At 39.9% G+C, this 25,655-nt stretch overlaps 1 long non-coding RNA gene across 1 annotated transcript; it reads right to left on the bottom strand.

The window, feature by feature from the left end:
• Window positions 1-9,391: 9,391 nt before the first annotated feature.
• LOC117938192 lies at window positions 9,392-24,761 on the bottom strand. The gene is made up of 3 exons (XR_004655345.1): window positions 24,669-24,761; window positions 11,171-11,174; window positions 9,392-9,405 (listed from the first exon to the last, which is right to left on the bottom strand). It is a non-coding gene; the product is annotated as an uncharacterized LOC117938192 (long non-coding RNA).
• Between the last annotated feature and the right edge of the window lie 894 nt (window positions 24,762-25,655).

The raw sequence follows: 25,655 nt of genomic DNA, 5'->3' as shown, positions 1-25,655 counted from the left end.
TAGGCCTAAAACATATAGCTTATTTATTGTGACAGAGACTGGGACTTCAGGTTAATAAGACTCTAACCAAGGAGCAAGATATGAATTCAGTTGTGATTTTGTGAGAAGTCTGTGTATATTCCCATCCAATTAGATTCAATTCGGTATTGATGACGCAAAAATAATAACCAACTCCAGTGAAATTATTTGAAACTTAGTGAGGACTAGATAAGAACTGGATTCCAAGCTGATTCTGGTTTCCAACTTGGCCGCAGGTGTGTCTGTTAAAATACGGAGGGAGACAACCTCCCTCTGTTGATGCTTTATTACAATCAAGCATCAGTATAAACATGGGGGGGGGGGAGCTCTGCTGTGATAATAAAAGAAATAAATAACACTGCAAAGGCTACCATACACAATGCATAGGAATTATATATGATAGTAAATAATAACAATAAACCGTTCAACGATCGCCATTACAACAAATCAACAGCCAGGTGTAACCTAGGTAACAGGTGTGACCTAGGTAACAGGTGTGACGTAGGTAACAGGTGTAACCTAGGTAACAGGTGTGACCTAGCTAACAGGTGTGACCTAGCTAACAGGTGAAGAACACAAAAAAGCTAACTTTTCAATTTGCCAGCAGGCCTACTGTAGACAAATACAACAACGGGCTTAAATGAACTGATAACATAAGTCATGTGACTTACAGTTCTCAAAGACACTCACAATCTCAACTGATTATCCTGCGGACAGCTGATCTCTTTTTCTTTTCTCTCAATTATTTCTCCGCGTGGCGTGCGCGCCCTCTAGCGGTGTGAGGCGCGTGTCCGCGCTTTTCTCCTACACGCACTCACAATCATACCTGATAATCAACCTGTTCAAAAACTAAAGTAACAAGCCAGTTTTGTAAAATGTAACAAGTAGAAAGTACCGATATTTGTGGTTAAAATGTAAGGAGTAAAAGTAAATAGTAAAGTAAAGTGACAATATCTGTAAAATCTATTTGAGTACAGTAACGAAGTACAAATACTTTGTTACTTCCCATCTCTGTTTTTTACCCATATTAAATCAGTGACATTGCATGTTTCTTTGGGGGGGGGGGGGGGTTATAGAGGTGTAGTGTTGTGACCAAACCTGAAACTATGTGACCAAACCTTACATAATGTCATGGTTTGGGATGATTTTTCATATTTTTTGCCTTGTGTTTGTTTCTTAGTTTTCTCCTGTCTTGTGTGGTTATCTGTCTTGTGTTCCCCTGTGTGTCTGTTTGTTCTGTTTCCTGTTTTATTTTGAAGTCTGCTTTCTGTCTTGTCTTGCCTCTAGTTTTACTTCCAGTGTCTTCCCGCTCTTGTGATTACCTGATGTTTCCCACCTGATTCCCTGCCCTCTTGTCACCTGCCTCTCGTTACCTCGTGTATTTAAAGTCTGTGCATCCATTGTCTCTTGTCAGATCCTTCTAGTTTTTCTGCCTGGCAGTACCTCGTCTTGCTGCCTGTTCCCGTAGTCCCTGTGAGTCTCTTCCCTGTGTGTCAGTCCTGTCTTTTCCTTGCCCCCCTGGATCCCTGCGGCCTTTGTGTTTTGGATTTTGGGATTTTTCCATGGAGTTTTGAAGTGTTTATTCACTTAACGATTGTTTGTTTTTATCCCAATAAATTACCTTGTCTTCACCTGCCAACATGCATTTTGGTCCTCTTTCCCCTGCTACACGTCACACATAACTTACTTACTTATTACCAATATGTTTGTATTTACCTGAGGAAGTACAGCCCTGGTCAAAATGTGACACTTATTAGAAAGTGGTTTGCCTAGCTTAACATGAAAACTATAAACAGAGGCAAAAAACAAGCCTGTGTCAATCTGAGGAATAATACACCTCACATGGTACTGTTAATAATCATTTCTTTCTTTCTGGACAGATGGCAAGGCAGCTTTATTTGTAGACCACATTTCAGCAACAGGGCAATTCAAAGTGCTTTACACAAAAACAGTTGAAAAACCTGGATAAAACACAGAAGTTACAGTAAAAAAAAATGAAACACAAGAATAAAAGTTACAGTGCAGTGTAAGAAATTAAACATTAAAGAAATGAACACAATTTAAAGAAAGGCAACATCAAAAAGAAAGGTCTTCAGCCTTGATGTAAAAAAACAGAGTAGCAGCGGCTCTGCAGGGTTCTGGGAGTTTGTTCCAGATATGAGGAGCATAGAAACTGAACGCTGCTTCACCCTGTTTAGTTCTGACTCTGGGGACAGAAAGCAGACCTGCCCCAGATGACCTGAGAGGTCTGGGGGGGGGGGGTTGTAGTGTAGTAGCAGATCAGAAATGTATTTTGGCATTTTTTAAACCATTGAGTGATTTATAAACTAGCAAAAGTACTTTGAAATCAATTCTTTGAGGCACAGGAAGCCAGTCTTAAGACTTCAGAACGGGAGTGATGTGATCCACTCAAGAATTTTTTAAAAAAAGAAAGAAGAAGAAGAAGAAGAAATTTTAAAAAAACACACACATTTGACATATGTTGTTGAAAAACGGATATGTCTATTGTGCTAGAAAGCTTTTATTGGTCATTAACTCCATAACAGAAAAAGATATCACTGTACAGCTGCTAGATGCTTCGCTGAGTCCACAACGTTGAGTTGTTATTTGATCCATTGTGCAGCTTTGATTATTTTAGCGTGTGGTGTAAACCTTTTAATTCATGTTATTTTAATTACATACAGGTCTACTAGGAGTAAGATAAAGATGAAAGGAAAAGAAAAAGGCAGGTTTAATCAATCACAGTATGTAGGGCACCCCAACCTGATCTCACAGATTCTCACAAACGTACACGGCCCCTTAAGTTAAGGTAAAGGCCGTGGGTGGGCTTATGGTTCAATGACACACGGGAAGAACGCTACCGATGGGTTTGGGGAAAGGAGAAAGCAACTTTAGGTAACGTTACACGCGGGACACGATCCCCGGTCTCCCGGGTAAAGGTCCTGTGTTTGACCCATCAACCACCCCAGCCAACCTCCTTACGCGGATTTTCGGGCTTTCATGCTACTTGCTACCATAGTCGCTCCTAATGCTACGTCATCTTCTCATTGACTTTACAGTGGCATTGTTTCCCGTGGTGCCCATACAGACATTTCACACATTCCGTGCCACCACCAAGCAATGCGGTGTTAACCGCTCGTGATCATTTCATGGAATTCTGTGAGACCAAGCTGACAGCCCCACACAGACCTGGGAAGGGCTCTAATCAGGCAATAAGTGTTTATGTGTTTTTTTGATTATTTATTAATGTACACCTGCCCAGTTTTCCTCTGGTATAGCTGGAGATCAGTGCATTTTTTACCACATTTTCCCCATCAGCCTTGCACTTAAACAAACACTCAACTCTAAGATGCTGCCAGCTTCTTATTCTTTTCAAAGTATGTTCTCCTGTGAATATTTTAGTAGGCATCTCCAGACCAGAGTGACAGACTCTCAACAGAAAAACCTCATGCTCATCCAATCTCCGGTCAAATTACCACAGATCTACAGTGTAGATTCTAAAGAGAAGACGATATGCTTCAGTGAAATGTAATGTGTTATTCCTTTTTTTTTTCTCTCCTCATGTCCCCAGCAACTTCTAAACAAATGTCAGGACGCAGTAAGTGGTGAATGAGGATATTACCCTCACACTTTGCTAAAAGAGTCCTTTTGTTCACTTATTTTTTTACCTCATGATAACAGACAACCCCTTTTTATATCATCACAGATTTCAGGACATATGTTCAATATTTCAATCTACAAACACTTCTTTCTTGTCCTGGGAATATTCTTTAGGTTCCCAGTAGAGTTTTAAGGCCTACAGCAAGGTAGCCCAAAAATCCCTTGTTTGTTCATATTGACCTCGGCTTCCCTTATATAACAGATCTCCAGTTGCAGTTTTTTTGCAGAAGGAGGGAGAAGGGAGCAGATTAAAAATTATCTGGATTGTCTGAATCCAAGTGTTAGTCAGCCTGGCTTCAAAGGATTCTATATATCCCCCTTTTATCATAGCCATTTCTCACAGTAAAACATGCTTTGCTGAAATCAGTACAGATTCCTGTGGCTTTCCCAAACTCAACTTCAAAGGGAGCATGGGGGGGGATATTACTATAATAATAGGAATACACTTATAAGCTGGTATTAGTTTACAAGTGGTACAGCAGAAAGTATATTTAGGACTGATTAAATCCTTCGTTCTTCTAGTGTAAACTCTCAGACTTAGTGTGTGTCCTGTGGCACGTGAAGGAAAACCCATCCTCCAGAAATCTGAAAGGTGACTCCAGCTGAGAATACAGTTAGAGTCGGGAATTTCAAGAGCAGGTCCAATCGACTTCAAGGGCAGTTGATATCGAGATAATACAGAGACCAGAGAAAATAAAGTCCTATTCAAGGAGAATAAAGTGTCTTTTAGAGTTACAGCATTTTTACTGCTGTCTACTGCTATTTGTCATTCTTTGATTTTGCCCCATAATTTTCCATTTGTAATTACATTTCAAGTCATTTTTCATTTATATTTTCGTTTCAAGCATAAACTTCAGTTTAAAAAAAAAATTGCTGCCAAAGATGCAACAAACAAAGATGCAGGGCTGTGGCAATGATTTTCAGATGTTTTTTTTCTTAGGGATTATTTCCTGGTGAAGACATTTTTTTTGTATTCCCCGTGGGCGTCCAATGATTGACAGTAAGCTGAGTGGAACGAAATGTGTGCACTGTTTGAGAAACACTCAACTCAAGGGCACAATGAAAAGACAATAAAACTGAAACGGTGACAAAACCCCCCAAAAAAACTAAAATGGTCTTTACAATGGATTATCTAACTCAAGTAATTTTCAAGTGCAGAAATGAAATCATTGTGCTCAAGAATAAATGACAGGAAAGGAACATAGCAAAAGCAGCCCTTTGCTTTGCTCACTGTGTGCAAACAGGAACAAGCGAGACTTTGTGTCCCTTATCATACCTTGACATCCAACAAATCAATGAAATTTGACTGATCCATAGACTTGAATGGCCTTCTTGGCCTTTTGAGGGATAAATAAACACATGGATAAAGCTGTTTTATATTTGCAGAAAAAAGGAAAAAGCCCTCTCATTTTAAGATTTTTTTTTTATTGGGCTTCAGCCACACATCTGCTGACATTTGGTGTTGATGGCTAGTTCCTTGTGTCCAATCTAGCCTTTAAGGTTTAAGTGAAGCTACACCATATTGATCCTGTTGGTGTGTTTAGGTTTCAACTGATGAAGCCCTCTTGATTGTTTGGCTTGTTGTGGAGAAAGCACTTTGGATTGGATGGATTGACTTCCATAGGAAACACTTTTCTTATGTTCTTATGTTGTAAGGAAAAAATTCTCATTTTGAGATAAAGGCTTAATGTGGACTTAAACAGCTTTGCAGCTGTAACTCGGCATGAACCCAATGGCTTTCAAACATCTCATCAGAAACCCAATAGTGGGGTCACAATCTGTACGTACATTTGTTTTTTATCCAGTCAAAGTTCAATGCATTCTAGCCCCTGGCGGCATTCCAACGTCCTCAGATCCACCCATGCTATTTATTTAGCACTAATACCTTATGTCATCTTGTGTTTCAGCTGTTGTTTCCCCTACATTTACATGCTGTCACAGTGAATCTCTGTCAACCTGCCCTATCTGCTCGCAGTGTCGATTTACTGATTAACATTTATTGGGCACTTTGAGTGAATGGGAGACAGCTGGGCTCCGAGTTGATCAAAGAGGGAAAGATGTTTTGCCTCATCAGCCATGATGAGGGGAAGATGTAGGTGCAAACACTCTCCACCAGCCTCATCCATGGTCTAAGAGGCTGGGAGAGAGGCCAGGGCAAATGGAAGCATCGCAGGGCACCAGCTGTTCACACACACACACACACACACAAGTAAAAGGTTTCATTTCACCTGGACCCTTAGCACAGGCGTTTCATTAGCCAAGGCTGCCACATGGTGGTGTCCCTCTCATTAGGAAGTTGATACTCCACCGTTCAGGCAAAGTTGACAGGTTGGCTGCAGACACCCAAGAAGATGTGTTTAGAAGTTGTAGATGTTTTTATATAGACCTTAGTCGTCCCCTAACACTCTGTCTAAAGTCTCTTTCCCGAAATTCATCCTTGGTGCAGAATCACAACCACTAGAGCCAGTCCCACAATGAGCTCTCTCTTTCTCATGGGTAGGACAAATTCTCTAGGCTGGCCAAGCAGAGACAGGGGAGGTAACCTTGCCCCTTATGATCTCATAAGGGACAAGATTCCAGATCGGCCCATCTGAGCTTTCATTTTCTCAAAGGCAGAGCAGGATGCCCAGGGCTCGGTTCACACCTATCGCCATTTCTAGCCACTGGGGGAACACAGACAGGGTGGGGGAGTGCATGTTAAGGTCAACAAACCTCATATAATGCATGGATGCCATGGGACCTTTAAGAACTAAGACAAGCTTGTCTTTTAGGTTATCTTTTGGCCAAAATTAATTACACTTTAGGTATTTAAGTAGGATAACGGCTTTAGAGACTGTAAATCCGTTCTCTAAATAAATGTTGTAGAATTATTAATATTTTCACCTTAATGTTTTTGTTCCAAACACATACTGGGAGCTTCCCAGGACAATCATAGGGTGACCATTTTTTGCCAGATCTTTCCTGCCAGTATAAACACCAATCAAACAGCCATCTGGCCATTTCTATCACCAGTGAGCCGGCCAATCGACTATCAACTTGAAGTTTTAAATTCCAACACCAGGAATTTTACTCTGCTCTTCTGAAAATATGTGTTTTCATACGTTTCGCATGGTAGGCCGATATGTAAATCATATGCAAAATCCTATGCTTTATAGTGTAAGAAATTTACAACAGAACTATGAATCTTCTTATCTTTGCTTACATCGTTATTTGCATACAGAGCGGGGAAGTGAGATCGGATCACAAGTGGTCACTCGAGACACGTGGTGACACATTCTAATGCCAGGTGTAAACTGATGTGCTTATCCCTGTCCACTTGTGACCGGATCACCCAAGGCCCATGTTAATGCCTTTGTCTATAGTTGCTTTGTTCAGTAGTCTTGCATAACAGGTTATAAAAGAATGGCTAGGCTAATGGGTCAGTCCATGTCTCCAATTTACTAGACAGAACCAGTTTTCAAACATGTGATATCAGGCAGGGAACATTCCTAAAGTGCCTTTTTTTTAAAACTACTGGATAGCCTGAATCTTCCCACACAAGTGAAGGTCATCATGAAATCCAAACCATACATTTTTCCACATGTAATTTAATACCCTTATGTCCTATCAACTTTTGACCAGACTATATATTTGCATATGTACTGTATGTTTGACTTAAATCTACATGTCTGACTGCCCAACATACATGTAGTGGCCATAACGGAGCTCACATCAGACAACCAGGCGGTCATTGAGATTAACAGTAAAATATGACACAAAGGGTTAGGTTAGGGTTATGTTCTGTGCCATTCTAACAGGTTAGTAGAAATGGCACAGGAAGTAGGTGCAGGCAGGTTTGACACCTGACTGGGTAAAAGAGGCTGTCATACATACTGACAGGGTGATAAGTAAAATAATACAAAAGGTGAGGATGTGGGAGGCAGTGATCAATGACGGAAAGTTTGAGGGCTTCTGGTGGACAGACCATGACTGCAAAGGTTCATGGAAAAGCAGGGGGTCAGGGGAAGAGGCTGAAAGGAGGGAAAACAAGGCTGAATGGGCTAAAATAAAAACAACTGGCATGGTCATCTTGACAGATACCATGTCGGGGATGTAGAAATTATATACTTGTAAGTATTCTGTCAAAAAAATAAACCTTTTATAATAAGTGTTTTAAGTAAGGAAAGAAATATCTAATTTCCACATGGGGAGAGTTGTACAAAGGAAAGGACACATGTTCATGTGGGTCCATGAGTCATTAAACAAGACTCAGAACACCGAAGGAATCTAATCTACAGCTCCTGGGCTATGCAAACCTCCACACGGACAGCCAGAAGGCACCAGGGATGAGTCTGAAAATTCATTCAGCTCCTTTTTTTTTCAGTGCAAGCCAGTTTGATTCCTATTGTGTGCCCGCATACATTAGGCTTCAACATCCTTCTCCACTGGCACTACTTTTGTGGCACAGGGGAACACCAGCTGTGCCCCCCCATCTGCTGTCGAGATGGGGCCCAAGCATTTAGACCCCCAAAAATCTCAGAGAAAAACAACAGCAGGCTAAGAGGCGAGGGTTACAGCTTGTGTGTGTGTGACTGGCTGTCTGGTTGAAGGTTGTGTACAGATCTTTGACATGTATGTGTACCTCTGTGTGTGGGTGTGTCTGTGTGTTTGTGTGTGTCAGTGTGTGTGAGAGAGAGCGAGAGAAAGTATTTCTTTCTTTCACTTTATTATAAGTTTGAACACAATCGCCAGTGGCATCTTATAGTACTCCATCTCTAGCCGTCGGTAACATGTAGCAGCAACACACTTTGATGACAGACATTTTAATATGGAGCACACAAGCAGCCTTCGGGCCCTGAACGGTGTACATGTTTGTTCTGCATGTCACAACACTGAATTGTTATCTACACCAGTCTTGATATCACTTCGGAACAAATTAACCCAAAATTCACAATGTCATCGGCCATGACTCTAAATCGCTGACTCTAAATGATAATAACTTTTGACAAATGAGGGGCCCATGATGGGTGGGGAGGCTAAATGTTACGACACCAATTCTGGGGAATAACAATCATTTTTGAGCTGTCAGCGCTCAGGCTTTTTACTCAGAACTGAAGACAACAACAACACAAAAACAGCTTTAAGTTATACTACTTGTCAAGAGAGATGTGCAAGGTGTTGCCAAATCATGAATAATTCACCTGAAATAATTTAAACTTGGTTTTCCCGTTTTATAGATGAATACTGTATTTACTCGGCATATAACAGTTCTCCCCTTTGTTGTGCAAACGCAGCCATATTCTGTCTGATTGCATTTAAATCAACAGGGCATGTAAAATTAAAATTTCTTCAAAGAGACTCTGGGAAATATTTCAAAGGCTTTGAACTTTGACAACTGACATGGAAGAATAACAGAAGGAAACGCGGAGCATTTATGACTATGTATGAGACCCATAAGCTTGCAAGAACACGAATTACAATACTGCAAGTTTGAGTTTATAAAAATGGTGAGCTTCACGAGAGTTGCTGTCGTCGTGATACTGTTGTTGATACTCTAGAGAAGTAAAATGTTCTTAATGCAGCTCTCATAGCAAAGCGAGTATGCAAATACTGCATGTGTAAATTGATTCACAATCATGAATTGGAAATAGTAGGTCCATCAAATGAGTAAATCTGGTGTTTTTCAAACTACAATGCCCAGTCTGAGCCTGAATGTTGATTGACAGGCTTATCTTAGGTGTATGTGTGCTTTGATCAAACAGGTCATACATTTTACATGTCCAACCTCGCTATCGAGCGCTGAGGCATTACCACGCAACCCGAATATCAAAAGTCAAACATGCACATGCATACATTTGATCCATTGGTAAGGACATACCAGATGGGATGTTTTGAAATTTCATTCGTACTCCATTTCATGAAAAAGTCTGGCTGTGGACCGATCGTGTTAGTATTCAGAATGCTTTGTCCAGCTTGGCTTTAGATGATGGAACAGTGTAGATGAATATCAAACCTGACTAATCTCCTTCACACTAAAAGCACCCAGCTCCCCCATTATCAGTCGAGGAGATTAGACAGATAACAACACTCACTAGATGCATGTTTGTGTGTGTGGCAGCACTCCACTGAACAATGGCTTTTTATTCAAGTGTACTAATCTAAAAGCAATGCAAACAATCAAACTCTGAAAGTCTCCATACATGTACATACAACTTTCTTTTCTTTTTTTTACACAAAGGACATAATGGATTACTTGACATTCCATCATATTATCAAAGTCAAACTATGATCTAGAGTCTATCAGTTAAATGATAAATCTTTAACATTGTTTTTTCATACAACAATGCTATTGGTCAGCCTTTACGTCTGTCTGTGGGTTTAAAAAATACTTAAACAGTAACAATGGCGATTTTGTCTGACTTTGTCTGAGACAAGCAACAGTGGCATGTTTTCCAACTTCCCTCAGTGCCAACATAAGAAAAGTCAGCAGATATAAGGTGTGATTGACAAAGATGAGAAGACCACAGTCATGTTTGTTTGTAAAAAGAAAAGAAACGGTTGACTCAACAGCAGTCAGTATGCCTGTTAGTGGGAGCTATGAAAAAGACAATATGAAACAAGATAATATCCTTACTTTCCCACCAAGGCTAACAAAAACCAAGTGACAATGCACTGAAACTGAAACAACCATTGAGTTATTGCGTCGACCAAAAAAAATCAAATCAGTTTACGGGCCCTAGTTTAACGATCTAAGGGCACGCCGTGAAGCGCAAGGCGCAGACGCGTTTAGGGTGCGTCCAAATCCACTGTTGATAGTTTGACGGCAGAAACGAGGGTTCCTGCGCTGGGTGCATGGTTCAAAAGGGTTGTACTTATTTCATAGCTGTTTTCTGCGCTTACCATGCAATTAACCAATCAGAGTTCCATCTCTCATTCCCTTTAAAGGTGCTCTGAGTGATGTCACATGTGTTTTAGGCCACATTTGTTGTCACATACAGCCAATATCTGCTAGCTGTCCGCGAGCTGCCTATCCCCAGAACACAATGTAGAAAAACACAGTCTTTGTAGACAGCCCAGGGTCTACAAACTCAGTTCTTATTAATCAAGATCTAACCCGGAACCCAAGTCAAGTTCTATTGCCACAACTGTTTCAGATTGGGCCCAAAATCTAAGTGCAGACAAGTCTAAAAATGTCTTCCCACCCAATGGCCTTGCTAGTTGACATAACCAACTAACAATAATTTTATTAAAGGCAAAACAACAATTATCCTCGTCAGAATTAAATATCTGCAGCTCCCATGAGGCTTTGACAGCATGCCAGTGGCTCATATAGTAGTTTTTGTTAAATTCACATTTTGATCATTGATAAAAGTGAGGAGGCGTTAACATTTTACTGTCCTGTGCTGGCAGCCAGACAGTATGTCTCTGAGCAGGAGAATGCTGATGTGTCTGTTTATATGAACGGGGCAGGAGGTTACAGTTTTAACAGACTACTAAATACACCAGCACAAACTGGACTTGGATAATTAGCAGCAATGTAGAGAAAAATGCTGCAGTTTGTGGCAGTAAATGTTTAAAAGATTTCCTCTCACACACAAGGAATTACTGTTGTCATCATTGTAATGTAAAGCTTTACCCATCCACAAAGTTATGAATTATCCATTTTGGATTGATTTTTCTGTCTGAAACTCATTACATGGGTAGACGAAAAGAAAGAGATTTTATATGAAAAGCCATTATTGATGCTGTGATAGGTACTTCTGTGTGAACATGACCAACTTCTCTTGAAACGTGAAATTTGTTGTTAGAACAGAAAATATTATCTTTCAGATCTAGTTTTCTCGTATAATTGTAATTACCACAATCAATTCATTGGCGTGTAATTCCATGTTTGCACTGTGATTCCACAGTGGTCCTTTAAGCTTCAAACATCAGCATATTATATACCACCTCCTGCCTTGACTAATTAAAGCAATCATTGTGCCGTCATCAGAAACTCTAGCATGGTAACCACATGTATAAGGCTAATTGCTTTGACCCTTTGTTTTCCCTCTTGTTATTATTTCCTTCCTCCAACCACTGTTGCCATGTGTGAGCAGTCACTATGGCGATGGAGCTATAGAGAAAATAACTGTACATTTAAATACTTGATTTGGCTATGGCCCAACTTCAGCATCAATGAAGGCTGCATAACAGTAACACTTCCATTGTTACTTTTAGAATCGTCTGTAACCTCTGTGGCTCATGTTGTTAGGAAATCGTGTACATGGCGCATGCGTAGGGGGATATGGGTGGTGTCTGTATAGCCTGGCTTTGCAGACTTCGGTTAAATGTGAAAAAATGGGTGAGATGGCAAGTGTGAGCACTGTAATTTCCATTTCTATGGATGAAATAAACTTGACTTGAATTAAAATGCAAATACTGATTTCTGTGCATGGAAAACATACTTTATTGTATGGGCCATGTGCTAAAGAGATTTGAGATGATTTTTTGGGATCTCCATTAGCTAGGGCCATAGGCACAGCTATTTTTCCTGCAGTCCACAAAGCTTGTGCAGCTATTCATTGCCATGCATCATTATTACATTGAAAACAACTACCAAAAAACAACATTTGATGCGTCACTAAAAGAATAACATCCAACTAGTACCAAGACATAACCGCATTCAACACAACACAACACACTACAGCACAGGACCTACTTTAAATTATTCACAGAATGTAGAGATGAGATTATGATATTGATCACTGATAATATGACCAAGCAAATGCACACATAATACCCTCAATTTTACTAAAAGCATTCATTAAGTATTAGCCAATACAGAGTACTGCTCAGCTAGGAGATGTTTTTTAAGTTGTACTTTGAATTGAGATTTTCTATTTTCTGAAATGACATGACTGGACATTGCATTCCATTTAATCATTGCTCTACATACTACGGTGGTTTTCCCTTTGTTTGTTTTTACCGTAGAAGAATAATAAAAAAATGTCCAGTGCTATAGTCATGTTCATCAGAACTAATAAGTAAGATGCTGATACAACACCCTTGGCTGTTTAGTCACTAAATGTTTCTAGTAAAGATGAGTAATGAGGCAGGTAATCTATTCCTTACACTTAACCAGTATAGGCAACCATGCATTGCGCCAACGCTTTCTGAGTGGGCACCTTAGACCAGATTTGTACTACTGACCAGTAGTACAAATTTGATAGAACAATCATTTTAATGATGTTTCCCATCACATTTTTATGGAGACAATTTAAACATCTCTGTATAACTGAGAGACCTCTACCCAATCAATGTGTTAGATAATAATATACTATCCACTGTAATACCAAGAAGCTTTGTCCTTTGTACCTGTTCAACTGCCATACTTTCAACAAATACTTTTCATTTAGGTTCATTAAACAATTGTTTTCTTTATTCCAAATGCAATGCTTGGGGTTTTACATGCATGAAGAACTAGTTATTTGTTACCCTTTTAAATGCGGACTGCAATCCTTTATTCAGTGAGCCTCTCAGCGGTGGATGGCACCATGTATATTGTTGAGTTGTCAGCAGACATTGCAGTTTTTGCATTTTTAAAGGTTAAAAGTAATTCATTGGTAAATATGCAATTTAACAATGACCCCAGACAGCGTCCTTGTGGAATTCCAGAGATTACTGATTGTACCTCAGAAAAATTCCCATTAAAGTACAGTATATATAAATAGTGGCCTCTTGGGTAAATAGCTTTCTACCCAAAGTATTAACCCAAAGTAAGTTTTTCCATTTTGTTGTTCAAATAGTTGTTGAAGTGAAGTGCAATATCAAAAGGCTTGGTAATGAAGTGTCCTTCTGTTTCAAGAAATGATGGAATAGATTTGGATTTACTGTCCATCATCTCATTTAGATTATTCCACATTTTCTTACTGCCATGCATTGCATTCCTAATCACATTTTCATAATAATCTTTTTAGTTTTATTTAACTTAGTCACATATTTTCTTAGCTTGTGGTAAACTTGCCAGTCCGATTCATAATTAGAGTTTTATGCCATTTTCTTTGCTTGATCTTTCTGTACCATAAAATCCTCCAATTCCTCATCCATACAAGAAGATCTCATATTTTGAAAGGTGCTCTTTTCACAGGTGCATGCTTTTCAATTATTTCTACAAACAGCTAAAAACCTCAATAGTGTCATCTGGATCGTCCTGCCTCGACACAATATCCAAGCAAATATATCTAACATCTTCTATAAAATGGTTCTCATTGATTTCTATGCTCTCTTAATAGGGATTTGTGGTCCGGCTTTTGGGACCTTTGTATTCCTAACTACAGCCACTATGTTATGATCACAACATCCAATTGGCAAAGATATTATTTTGCTGTGTTGTTCTACTTGGTTGGCATACATAAGACCTGTCCAGTTGTTGCTGTTTTGGATTCGTCCTTTTTTAAGAATACTTGCGTTGGTTTAGTTATCACTTGTGTTTATCTACATGCATCCAGGATGAATTGTATTCTTAAGTGGACAATGTAAAGACATCAATATTTAGATCTCCGAGGAGATATATTTTGTTGGAACGATCACATACTGTTTCTATCATATCACACAATGGCCCTCATTTATCAACCTAACGTGGAACCCAGCGCAGATATAAGCGCAGAAATCTTGTTATGACAGGCTTCCCATAGGATTCATGAAACGTTCGTATTAAACTAATCACAGCGTAAGAATGATCGTACATGTAATAAATGCAGCGGCTGTAAATGGTCGAAATTTAAATACCACGCCCCCAAATTTTCTCGGTTTGGAGGCCTCGCCCCAACTATTTACCACATGGCCAGACGTGATCCGGCTAAGAAGCGGCACTTTTCAGAGATGGACATTGAAACCTTGATTTCTCAAGGTAATTTGCAGATATGTGTGTCCTTTGGCAGCCTAAAACTGGCATTTCAATCAGGAGAGATATGTTTGAAGATATGTACATAAGATTTATTTTACAGCTCAACTAAAAATGTACAAAGTCTTTAGACTCCATCGCCATACAAATCTTTTGTATATCTATATAAAGGGGTAGAGAACCATCAGACCCTCTGATGGAATCTAGACACCGGTCGTGACAACAAAGGAGCCCGAAGACCAGACCGAAGGAGGCTCCGGACCGGTCAGCTGGAGTAGATGACTGGAGGTGGAAGGGGGGGTGGAGGGTTGCACTCTTTGCCTACAACGACAGCTAAATGGCACAGGAAGAAACAATTATTTAAAGCAGGGTTGTCATTGGCTCTGTGATTGGCCCTTTCCTTTGTGTAACAATCCTGATTGGTTCAGTAGGAAGGGGAACGCCTCGAACAGCTGATTTGGGTTAGGGAGAGCATTGATTAAGAATGAGGTCTTCATGAAAGGATTTACACTGAGCTACATTTCAATCAGGAGATAAGTTGCAGATATGCAACAGTTATACACGCATGATGAAATAAACATTTTTTTGGATTACAGCTGAATCGATTTAGTAGTGCATCAATTAATAGTTAACAGTAGAAAATAATAGGTCTTCCTGAAAGAATTTACGCTGAGCTACATCAAGCTTTAGGGAATAGAAAGAGATCACTGATGTGGTCAACAGTGTTGTCGTAGTAAATCGGACTCCAGCTGAAGTTTATTTATTTATACATCATTGACATAGGCCTATGTATACTCCTAATAGTAATATACTGGCTTATTTTGCAATATCTTAGGCCTACATGTAGGTGTACCTCTATTTAAATAAACACACAGTAGCAGAGTTTATGCAGTGTTTATTTTCTTTTGCTTTTGCTTATGTTTTTTCCGTGAGTCAGAGCCAGGCAACAGCTGTGAGAGAGAGCGTGTGTGCCTCCCCCGTGTTGGACCACCACCCTGACCCTGTCTCCTGACAGTAGAAGGGCTGGATAAACAAGCCAACATGTGTTGGTCAGTGGCAGAAAGAAATTGTTCACTTGTGGCCATTATCGACACTTTAAAACACAAACAAAAACCTGAAGATTAAATAAATATGTTGTGCATTGTCTTGTTTCCTGTAGTAAAAATCATTTCCAAACATAACACTTTACCTTTTGAAAGCGCGGAGTAATATCCTGTCTCCTTCGTATAGCCCTCAGTTGGGGCTGTGCTGGACACTGCTCTCTGGGCATCAGGTCAGCAGGCTCTGTCATTACATTTATGACCCCACAGGCAAAATCAATGTTGCAGGCTTTTTCCTGGTGTCTATAGTAGGGTTCCATAAATGTGGGTCAATGTATCTAGATAATCAGAATTTGCATTAGGTGGTCTATAACAACAGCCCACTAATAAAGGCCTCAAATTGGAGATGTGAGCTTGAAGCCATAATGCTTCTATTTCTGCAGACATTAAGTCCATCCAAACAGTAGAATAATTACACTGAAACACTAGACTTAGTTGGATTTTTCAATGTTTCATTTAGGATTCAGCAGCTCTATGTAGTCATGTGACTACATCACAGAGCCACTAATGTTAACTATCTTGGTCACATGACCAGAAACTTATTATCAAAACAATCTTCTCTATGGCTGCTGTAACCCTATTAAATGATCAAAAAGTAAAAAGAAAATAATCAAAGTTAACACAGTAGAGGGTCGTATTTTCGGAATAGACATCTTCGTTCAATCTAATTTCTTTGGACCTAGTCTTCAACATCCTGGTAAGCCTTTTCCATTGAGGCGTAACAGGATTTGCACCAAACTCCGGTTGCCAGGCCGTAATCGACGGTGAAGTGGACCTCCTTTCCCTCCATGAGTTCTTGCAGTTTTTCGGACAAGGTCTCGATCAATACACCTTAAAAACACAAAAATCAGCCCTCTAGGCTTAGAGTTGCTGTTTCCCCGAGGGGGTGCAATGCAACGCGCTCTCATGATCTCTGGTGGGGCATCTTTCAGTGTGGGAAAGCATAGAGACAGCTGACTGTTGAGATACTGTGTGACATTAGGGCGCTAACTTTGCTTCTACTGCCGATGATGATTTTGCAAGTGAACCAGATGAGCGCTCCACCTTTTCTGTGTGCTTCATTAAGGTTGCACAGTGAAGCTGGAGTGCTCCAGTTTCTTTTTTGAGTAATAATATATATATAATATATAATATATCTGACTGGAGTATACCTGACTGGAGAAAATCATGACGTTTGTCAATGCGGGCGAATCTCTCCTCAGCGATATGGCACATGGCATAAACTTGAAATGTAATCCAGTTTGAAAGTAAACAGTTTTTTCTCACTTCATTGTAAAGAGTTGGGAGATCAGGACGCAGTTACACACAAGCAGCCAGCTTCTTCATCGGCCTCATGAAATGAGTAGAAACAGACAGGAGTTTGATGTTGAAATGAAAGTAATGGTGTGGAAGTCAGGATGCTTTCAACTTCAAAAAGACACTTGCTAATTCATGGGAATTCTTTTTAAGTAACGGTTTTATTTTCTGCTACAAACTTTTTTTACTCTAACCTTGACATGCGTAGCAGCATGACCTTTCACCTTTTACCTTAACTGACTTTCAATTCCTTCAAGTCAAAAATTGCTAATTACACCATTAAATAAAGTAGTCTGGTAAAACTTTTATTTATATGATGTTACGCTTTATGACCCTTCATGTTCCCTTCCCAAATTATTTAATTTTAATAGTTTGGAGGCCTGAAGCGGACTAACTGTCCAGAATATCATAAGAAAGCATTACTGTAAATCATGCTAAAGGTTTATTATTAGATTATTTATGCTCATAAAACATAATCTCAGTGCACCCTCATTTTGGAATATTTTGTGTAGTATGATGTGTTGAGACCTGTTCATTAAGATCTTTTTCTTTCACTCAGTGGTGGAAATGAAGACAGAATGCTGATGGTCCTGTTTTTTTTACCCTAATAAGATCCTCAGAGAGGCCTTTTATCAGCTCACCCCAAACTGGGGTGTCTTAGTTGAGTTCCACAGGGGGCCAATGTCCAAAGGTCAGAATAAACACTAGGTAAGTCTCATTTCCAGCCTCCTGTGAAAAGGTTGGATCTGTAGTAGTCTGACATTGCCAGAACGTCCTCCACAGCGCTGTGGAGGAGGGTCTGGCTAGTCCACACAGCATTCGTGAATGGGGGGAATAATGTGCTTACGTGCGTAAAAGAAGGACATCCGGCGCCACCTGAAAAATCCAACAACGTCAACATAGATTAGATCTGAGTAACGCTACAGGGGTCCCATACCCCCAATATAGGGAAAGTGTCCCATACAGTATTTGTCATGCCAAGTCATCAAATGTGTCCAAAAGCTGAAATAAAAGTTCCTTTTCTCTCCTTCAACATTCAGTGTTGAACTCTTCCTGCTACATTTTGGTTAGCATGTCAATCAGCAACAAAGCTGTGCCATGGACAGGTGATCACAGTCTGGTCAACTACACTGTCTGTTTAACCCTTGTGTTGTCAGGGGGTCAAATTTGACCCATTTTCAAAGATTTGATAACAGAAATATGGGTTTCTTTTAACCAAATTGCCCGAATATAAGAATGGATGCTTGGATGTACTGTATGGAACCTATACAACATTTTAACAACCGAATGATTACTTCCATTGAATTTTGGGTTTTTTAATCAATTTTAATAGCATTTAAAAATGTTTTTTAAGTGGTTTCAAAACATGTTCAGGATAAACCAGTGTGTTACTGCTGTCGTTGACAATCACATCTGGACAGGCGTTTTTCAGTGTAATAGGCTGGATGATGATCTTAGTTTCACTGTCACACTAACACAAATGCTTGTGCTTTTTCAAATTAAAAGTGTATGTTGCACAAAGCTTCCTCTTTTTCGTTATGTTGGTTATTTGTGTGTTTTATGAAAAGACAAACAGAGAAAGAAATCATCCCTGAAAATAAAATAAATGCTCTGACAAACGTGTTTACCTGCACAAAACCTGCATCTTGTACTGTGTCTACAAATGTTGTCGGTCCATTGCGTAACAACAAGGTGTGAATTACTGTAGGGAAATTAGACAGCCTGAAAGGGCTTTAGTTTTTGTGTGTAAGTGGGTATATTGTACACATTTATTTTCTAGATTAAACACTTTCACTGGAGTAAAGTAAAAGTCAGGATAAACAAGATTTCACCTATGATTATGGTCTGTAAACACCACTTAATCAGTGGCCATTATAATTCCATCACCGTTTGAGATGTAAATTGAAGAGGACATTCGGGTTCTCAGACTCATTGGAATTCAAATGGTGCTTTCAATAAAAATGCCCGTCCAGACAGAAGCATATTGTGCCCACCTGTCAATTGCACCTTTCAAAAACCTGCTGGACCATCATGCAGCAGTGGAAAAGGAGGGCATATTAAAAAGGTCATATTATTTGAAATTCAAGGCACTTTGAATGAAATGAGAACCCATTTATTCTCACACCGCCTGGTACCTGACAGTACAAAAAAAAAGAGAGAGAGAGAGAGAGAGAGAGAGAGAGAGAGAGAGAGGACGTTCATAATCATCTATAATTTTGCGGGAAAAGAATCAATTTTTGACTGACATATTAGAGCGTGAAATATATCCCCATGCACCACTATGAATGACAAAATGAGGCGAGCAGTGTAAGTGGTTGGGGGCCAGTTGAGTGGTGGTTTAATACTAAGTGGTTAGCCAGCACTGTATGTGTCATCACAGAGAACAAACATCATTAAACTTATTATTCATTACAGTAGCTTTGCAGAAGCCCCTGATGGCACATTAACAAAAGTCTACTGAGAGACGCATCACTCTTCAGTGGCCCTAAAGAGGCGAATGAAAAGCATTCCCATTGACTCGCCCTCCTCCCCCAAGCCCATTAATGATAATCATTATTTTCCCTTTGTTCATTATGATCCACACTCCTCCATTTACAAGGAATCTAATATCCTCTCCCAGAGTGTGGAGATGTACATTTTTGTCTCTTCTTAAAGTACTTATTTCACTACCATTACCTCAAGACTGCAGCAGGAGGCAGACATGATAAGTGACAAATGAACACTCACTTTGGATATCACCCCCATCTCTGTTGTCATTATCTCTTTTCATACAGTCTCAGAACCACTTTCACTCTCGCTTCAGATCTCAGTCAATCACATGGTTCAAAACCGCCGGCAGGGAAATCAGTTTTGCAACTAAAACACAGCAAGCTAGTTATTCCCCCCCCCCCGTGGCTTTCAAGGTTTGCACCCCAGGCACTAAGTGTCACTCACAGCTATTGTGTTTAATGTCTAGTTGATATTGATCTGTTTGTTTTTGTTTTTCGTAATCACCATTTTTATTCAACAGATGTTAAAATATCATGGATGAAGCTGGTGCTCTTTGGTTTTACATTTTTTTCATTATCATCACATGGGTTGAAAAAGATCAAAACCGACAACCCATGCAATCTACTAACACGTATCATTAGTCTGAAGTAGCTTATGCTTCCGTACCAAATAACTCTAGTGTAAGAAACATATAAAAGATCCATACTGTTGCACATGCTCCTTAATCATGACGTTAGCTGTTGCCTCCTTTCCTCCGTCTGTTTCGGCACTATGGGTCCATCACATCCTTCCCTTTCTTCAAAATCAGCATCAAATCCAGACAGGGAAAAAATCTTGCATATTTTCTTCCAGTGAGTCATTTAATGTGCAACCGCTCCTCATTGATGCTCATACAGCACAGTGCAGCCAAACATTGCTGGAATTGTGTAGCTGTAAAAAAAAAAAAAAAAAAGTGGAGGATTAAAAGGGATAAGGAAAGTCCAAAGTACCTATAATTAGCTTAAAAAGAAAACAATTACCAGCACTTCTGTGCATGCTCAGTGACATCTATCTATTTTATGCCTCAGACCACATGTACTTCAGACTAAATGCAGTTGCTCTTTTAGTTACTTGTAAAATAATACAATGTAAAGGAAATGGTAAAATGTCTATTCTAATTAAGGAATTAGAACATATTGTTTAGTTAAGGTCTTCTAATTTGATTTGTTGATGATTGCAGAGTGAAAAATAAAATGCTAAATTCTTCTTTTACCAGGGATGACATACTCTGAAGTTGTCACTTGACTTTGCCTGTTGCCTGTGTGTTCTCTTGCCTGATGCCAAGTGTTTGCCAGTCAAAAACATTAAGCGAGTCAATGCAAAGGCAGGGAATATAGAGGATGCCAATCTCTTCTTGCCGCATCAGTGCCTTCTAGTTGACCATGAAACCCAATCTGGACGCTGATGAAGCGCCTGTCAATGCCAGATGCCCGACAAAGACGTGTCTTTGCCTCTTTATAAATCACTCCCCCCATTGCTGCAGTGGAGTGAACCTGGGGCTTTTACCTCTCGGTGAACCTCCTGGCAAAAAGCAATTTGTCAATGGCTCATCTGCATTCAAGCCGTATCAAGTGTGATATGGTGGAGACTGACAACTCGATCAGCTTATTCTTCAGGAGTCTGCAGAGTCTGCTGTAGATATACGGGGTCAATTGGAAGGTAGGTCTCCTTGTTTAGATGCAACAGCAGAGCTAGTGGGGGGAAACAGCAGTTTAACTAGACAAGCCAAGTTAGCAGTACACTGTTGTTTCACCGGCTCTGTGATGCACAAGCAATGCTGGGAATATTCATCACTGCACCCGCTCTGTAATTGACCCACTGCGCCTACTCCAAATGCTTGATGTGACACCTTCCCACATTGTTTCTCACTGACAACATCAACTACCAGCCTCAATTATTCAGCATTGCCTCTCAGCTTGTACTTGAAACAAGTGCATGTTTAAAGCAGCAACATTTAGATCATGTTGCCTCTCTGATAGCATGAACACATTTGGACCCTGTATGTGTTGTGTATTGAGAGCATTTTATACTCACACACTTTTCTACAGATGTTTGGTTGCAAACCGGGGTCTGTATAAGGCCAATGTGGCTTTAACAATGAAATACAGATGATTATTCTGAGCCAAAAAATCTATTCCAAAAAGTAGAACCTAGTAAGCTACTAATGTACCTTTTCAAACAAATGCTGGCCAGACAACCCGGTTGACCCAGGAACTAAATCAGGATCCATTTTAGTGTTTTACTGTCATCTGCATGTGAAGAAAGCTTGGGTAAAATGGTCCAGTAAAAGATTAAAAAGCAACAGCTTTATTTGCGAGTTAACTTTAACATCACCCTCCCCGTGGGTCATGACAGCAAACATATGATTTATTGTATTAAAAGACATCATTGCTAGTAAGCCAATTTGTGTGTGGTGTCTTTTGTCAGTGGCATCAGTGTGAATATGTGAGAATAATGTGGTGTAAACAAGGAAGAGAGCAAGAGAGCCACGCTGATTTCGTGCCACATTTCCCAGAGAGTACTGGGCTTAGATGCTCCAGATCCCTTAAGCCAGTGCAATCCGGCTCCTCAGGGATCTTAAAGACAACTTTGGTAAATTCCAACCCATTCTAATGAATGGGTTTGTATGAAATCCTAAGAAATCAAGGCGCCTGCTGGCCGGTCACTTCACCATTAATTTTAGCGGCCTTTACAGTTAAATATATCCAAGAAGAGGCTTTTTTGTTCTTTTTAATCTTTTTCGTGTAAATTTGAGATTTGCTCTGCAAGTCCATATGGCAAAGAGCCCATTTAAGCCCATTTCCAATTTTTCCAAACTGAGGCACCAATCTCAACCGTTGAGGTGGGCTTTACACGATAACAATAGCGCAGCGACATTGAATTCAATTTTGTAAATAACAAAGATGGCTGACGCCGCGGAACATCCAGAACATCACTCGTTCAAATCAGCTATCGTGTCTGTTTTAAGTGATTTGAACGTTTCCTTTTAGTTAAAAATCGAGCAAAGGACAACACTCAAAGCCTTCATATCTAAAATAAGATGTCGCGGTTTGGCCGACTGGATTCGGCAAAAGTCTGATACATCAGCATATGTCATCTCCTTCATCGCTCTGATTGGTTTTAGGTCCATCCAGTTCCACCCAGAGGCATTTGAACGGCGTCCGTTGGTGACGCCCCATGGAAATGGGCTGTGAATAAATCTTCCCCAGACCCACTCTCAGTTACAGCCGATAAGGGTGTTGTGTCAACCAGACTAGGGTAAAGCCACAACTAATATAGTAAAAGTAAAGTACTTCCTGGATGCAAAGTTGTTTCAGTACCATCATTTCAAGACTTTTTGCTCCCCTGCAGCCACAAAAGTACTGAGCCTGGAAATTAGTTTTTACAGTGATCCACATTAACTACGTATTTAACACCATAATTAGCAGCACTGCCACTCATTTCCCCTGTTTCACTACAATCAGCTTGTTTGATTGATGAATGAATTGCAGCTCTCTTATTAATAACGTGTGATGACTGCTACGCAGAGGTGCAACTACCCAGTTTCAGAGGGGTACGTCGCAACAACCCACCATCCTCACACCTGAATGAAATAAATATGGCAACCTAAATTCAATTCTTAAATCAGCCCAGTGATGGCATCAGATAAGACAACTATTATGCATTAAGGGTGTGCCGCTATTGAAATTACATTCACGTTTTGAATTTAAAAAAACAAAACAAATATGGAGAGCCACTTAGCACAGACATTTAAAGAGAGAGAGAGCGAGAGAGGGAGATGTGACTCTGTAATTACAGCTTCCATGTTACCCAACAGATGTAACTTTGTCTGACAGCACAGCTAATATACAGCATATATTATTAGTTATGTTTTCCATATTCTTGTCATTTATTGTACATTCTACCTTATATTTTCCAGTTTTCAGCTCAGTAGCCTTGGTTTTGCCAGCTGTAAACTCCCATCTGACTAGTACATTCCCAGTGTTAGCCAAAACTAGCTTGTCTGTTAACATATTTGCAACCCTCCAAGCACAGACTTAATCCATCTTTTTCAATAGTTGACGTCTCACTACTCGTGCCTACTTGCTCAGGCTCACCTCCTCTATGTCAACATGCTATGATAGAATCTTATGAGATAGGGCGCATAGCCTGTTAGTCCTCTAAAATGTTATATAGCATTAATTTAATACAGAAATATTTTAGAAATGCAGAAGCAGCAGCTACGTGTAGAAAATCCCCCCAAAATATTTTTTTTAATGTTTACCGTTGCTTTGGCACGGTGCGTTTTAGAATAGATTTTAAGATTTTATTGTTTGTTTTTAAAGCTTTAAATGGTCTTGCCCCAGAGTACTTGTCTGTCACCGGTCACTGCGGTCTTCAAATCAGTTGGTTTTAGAAGTCCCAAGGTCCAGGTATAAACGGTGGAGTGATCAGGCCTTTGCAGTTGCAGCCCCGAGACTCTGGAACAAGTTACCCCCTGATATACGTACTGTTACAGATGTCACTCTTTTTAGGTCCAAACTTAAAACATATCTGTTCAGTCTGGCTTTTAATACGTAGCGGTGGTGTGACAATTTGTATTCTTTTGTTTCTTTGTAACCTTTTCTGATTTTACTGTTCTCTAGGTTTACTCTTTCTGTTGTATGTTTTTACCCATTTTGTTAAGCACTTTGGATACCTACTGGTTGTTGTAAAGTGCTATATAAATACATTTTGATTGATTGATTGATTGATTTGGCGCCCCCATGGCACAGCACCCCTATGCGCCGCATATACTGCATACCCACTTTTTGTGCCACTGCTGCTATGGGCACTGTGATCAAGGGAAAATAAGGGAGGTGATATTTTTTCCTTCACTCAAATATTTCAGTTCTTTTAATTAAAACAAAGTGTCTCATTCAAACATCAATAATCTGCTAAAGCTGGATATTTCTGCAGCGGGTCCTGTGCCTAACCCTTGTGTGGTGTTCGGGTTTGAGGGACCCATTTTCAATGTTTGCTGAAAGAAAAAAATATGCTTTTATTGTATTAATATTATTTCTTCTAACTCAAACTCATTGTTCTTGGCTCATTTTCTGTGAAGAACATAAAAAATAGCTAATTTTCAATGACTGCAACCTCCCCCCCTATACATAACTATTACATGTGAGGTGTTCGGGTCTACTGTACCAGGGTGTATTTAAATGTAGGTGTTGTTAAACTATGTTGTCTTTCTGCACCTACTATTCCCACACAAAGTTACAACATTGTTACATTTCTTGCACTTACACTTGTTCTTAAGTTCTAAGAAATAAGCACCAACAATGACAAAAAATATTGTTTCTATTTTTTTAACCTGTTTTATAATCGAATTTCCTTGTCTAATAAAAAAACAACGAAAATGATCATATGATCATAAATGTGATCTCACAGGGGTAAATGGCAAATATGAACTAGAAATGAGGTATATATCATTGGCAACTGAGCTGAAGTAAACATCTATTAAGTATTTTTACATAAATTGTTATGGCTGCTGGAACTGCCCCCCCGCGACCCGACACCGGTTAAGCGGACGAAGATGGATGGATGGTATTGATTCAAAAAGCTAATATTGTAATGGGTCCCGGGAACACTGACTGTGTAACAAAAGTAGGAACACCACACAAGGGCCCTTAAAACGGTGGGATGTATGAGTCTTTCCTCACGCTGGCTTTCTGTGCCAGCGGGGTAAACCCACAACAAATGTCAGCGTAGACACGCCGCTGGCTGGCAAGCTGTAACAGGCCCTTCGTTATGTTTGGGGATAACATCTCATTCTGCATTAGAACCTGAGCCAGAGCAAAAACAAGCAAGGCCCCAAACACAACACACACAAACAAATTCCATTACAGAAAGGTGTATAAATCAATTCTGCCTAAAACAACAAGCCCATTACGTAAGGGCACTCTGTGCAGCAGCGATATGCGCTGAAACGGATAGTGACTGTCATAACCAAAAACCTCCAGAGGAAAAACATGACATCCATCACAGCCTGGGATGCAAAGCTCTGAACGTCTCCCCATTCCTGTTGCAGGAAAAACCTAAAAAAAGAAAAGATTCCCCAAAGAGGAACTTGTAAAGACTGCTGCCAGTGCTTCAACAAGAAGAAAACAGGGGACCCATTAGGGGCGTTGGAAAAAAGAATTGTCTGTTTCTGAAGAGGGACAGGA

The sequence above is a fragment of the Etheostoma cragini genome, chromosome 22 (genome assembly GCF_013103735.1).
Source record: "Etheostoma cragini isolate CJK2018 chromosome 22, CSU_Ecrag_1.0, whole genome shotgun sequence".
In the NCBI taxonomy this organism is placed as follows: Eukaryota; Metazoa; Chordata; class Actinopteri; order Perciformes; family Percidae; genus Etheostoma; species Etheostoma cragini.
Note: the sequence above shows the minus strand (reverse complement) of the source record. Positions and strands in the feature narration are given on the sequence as shown.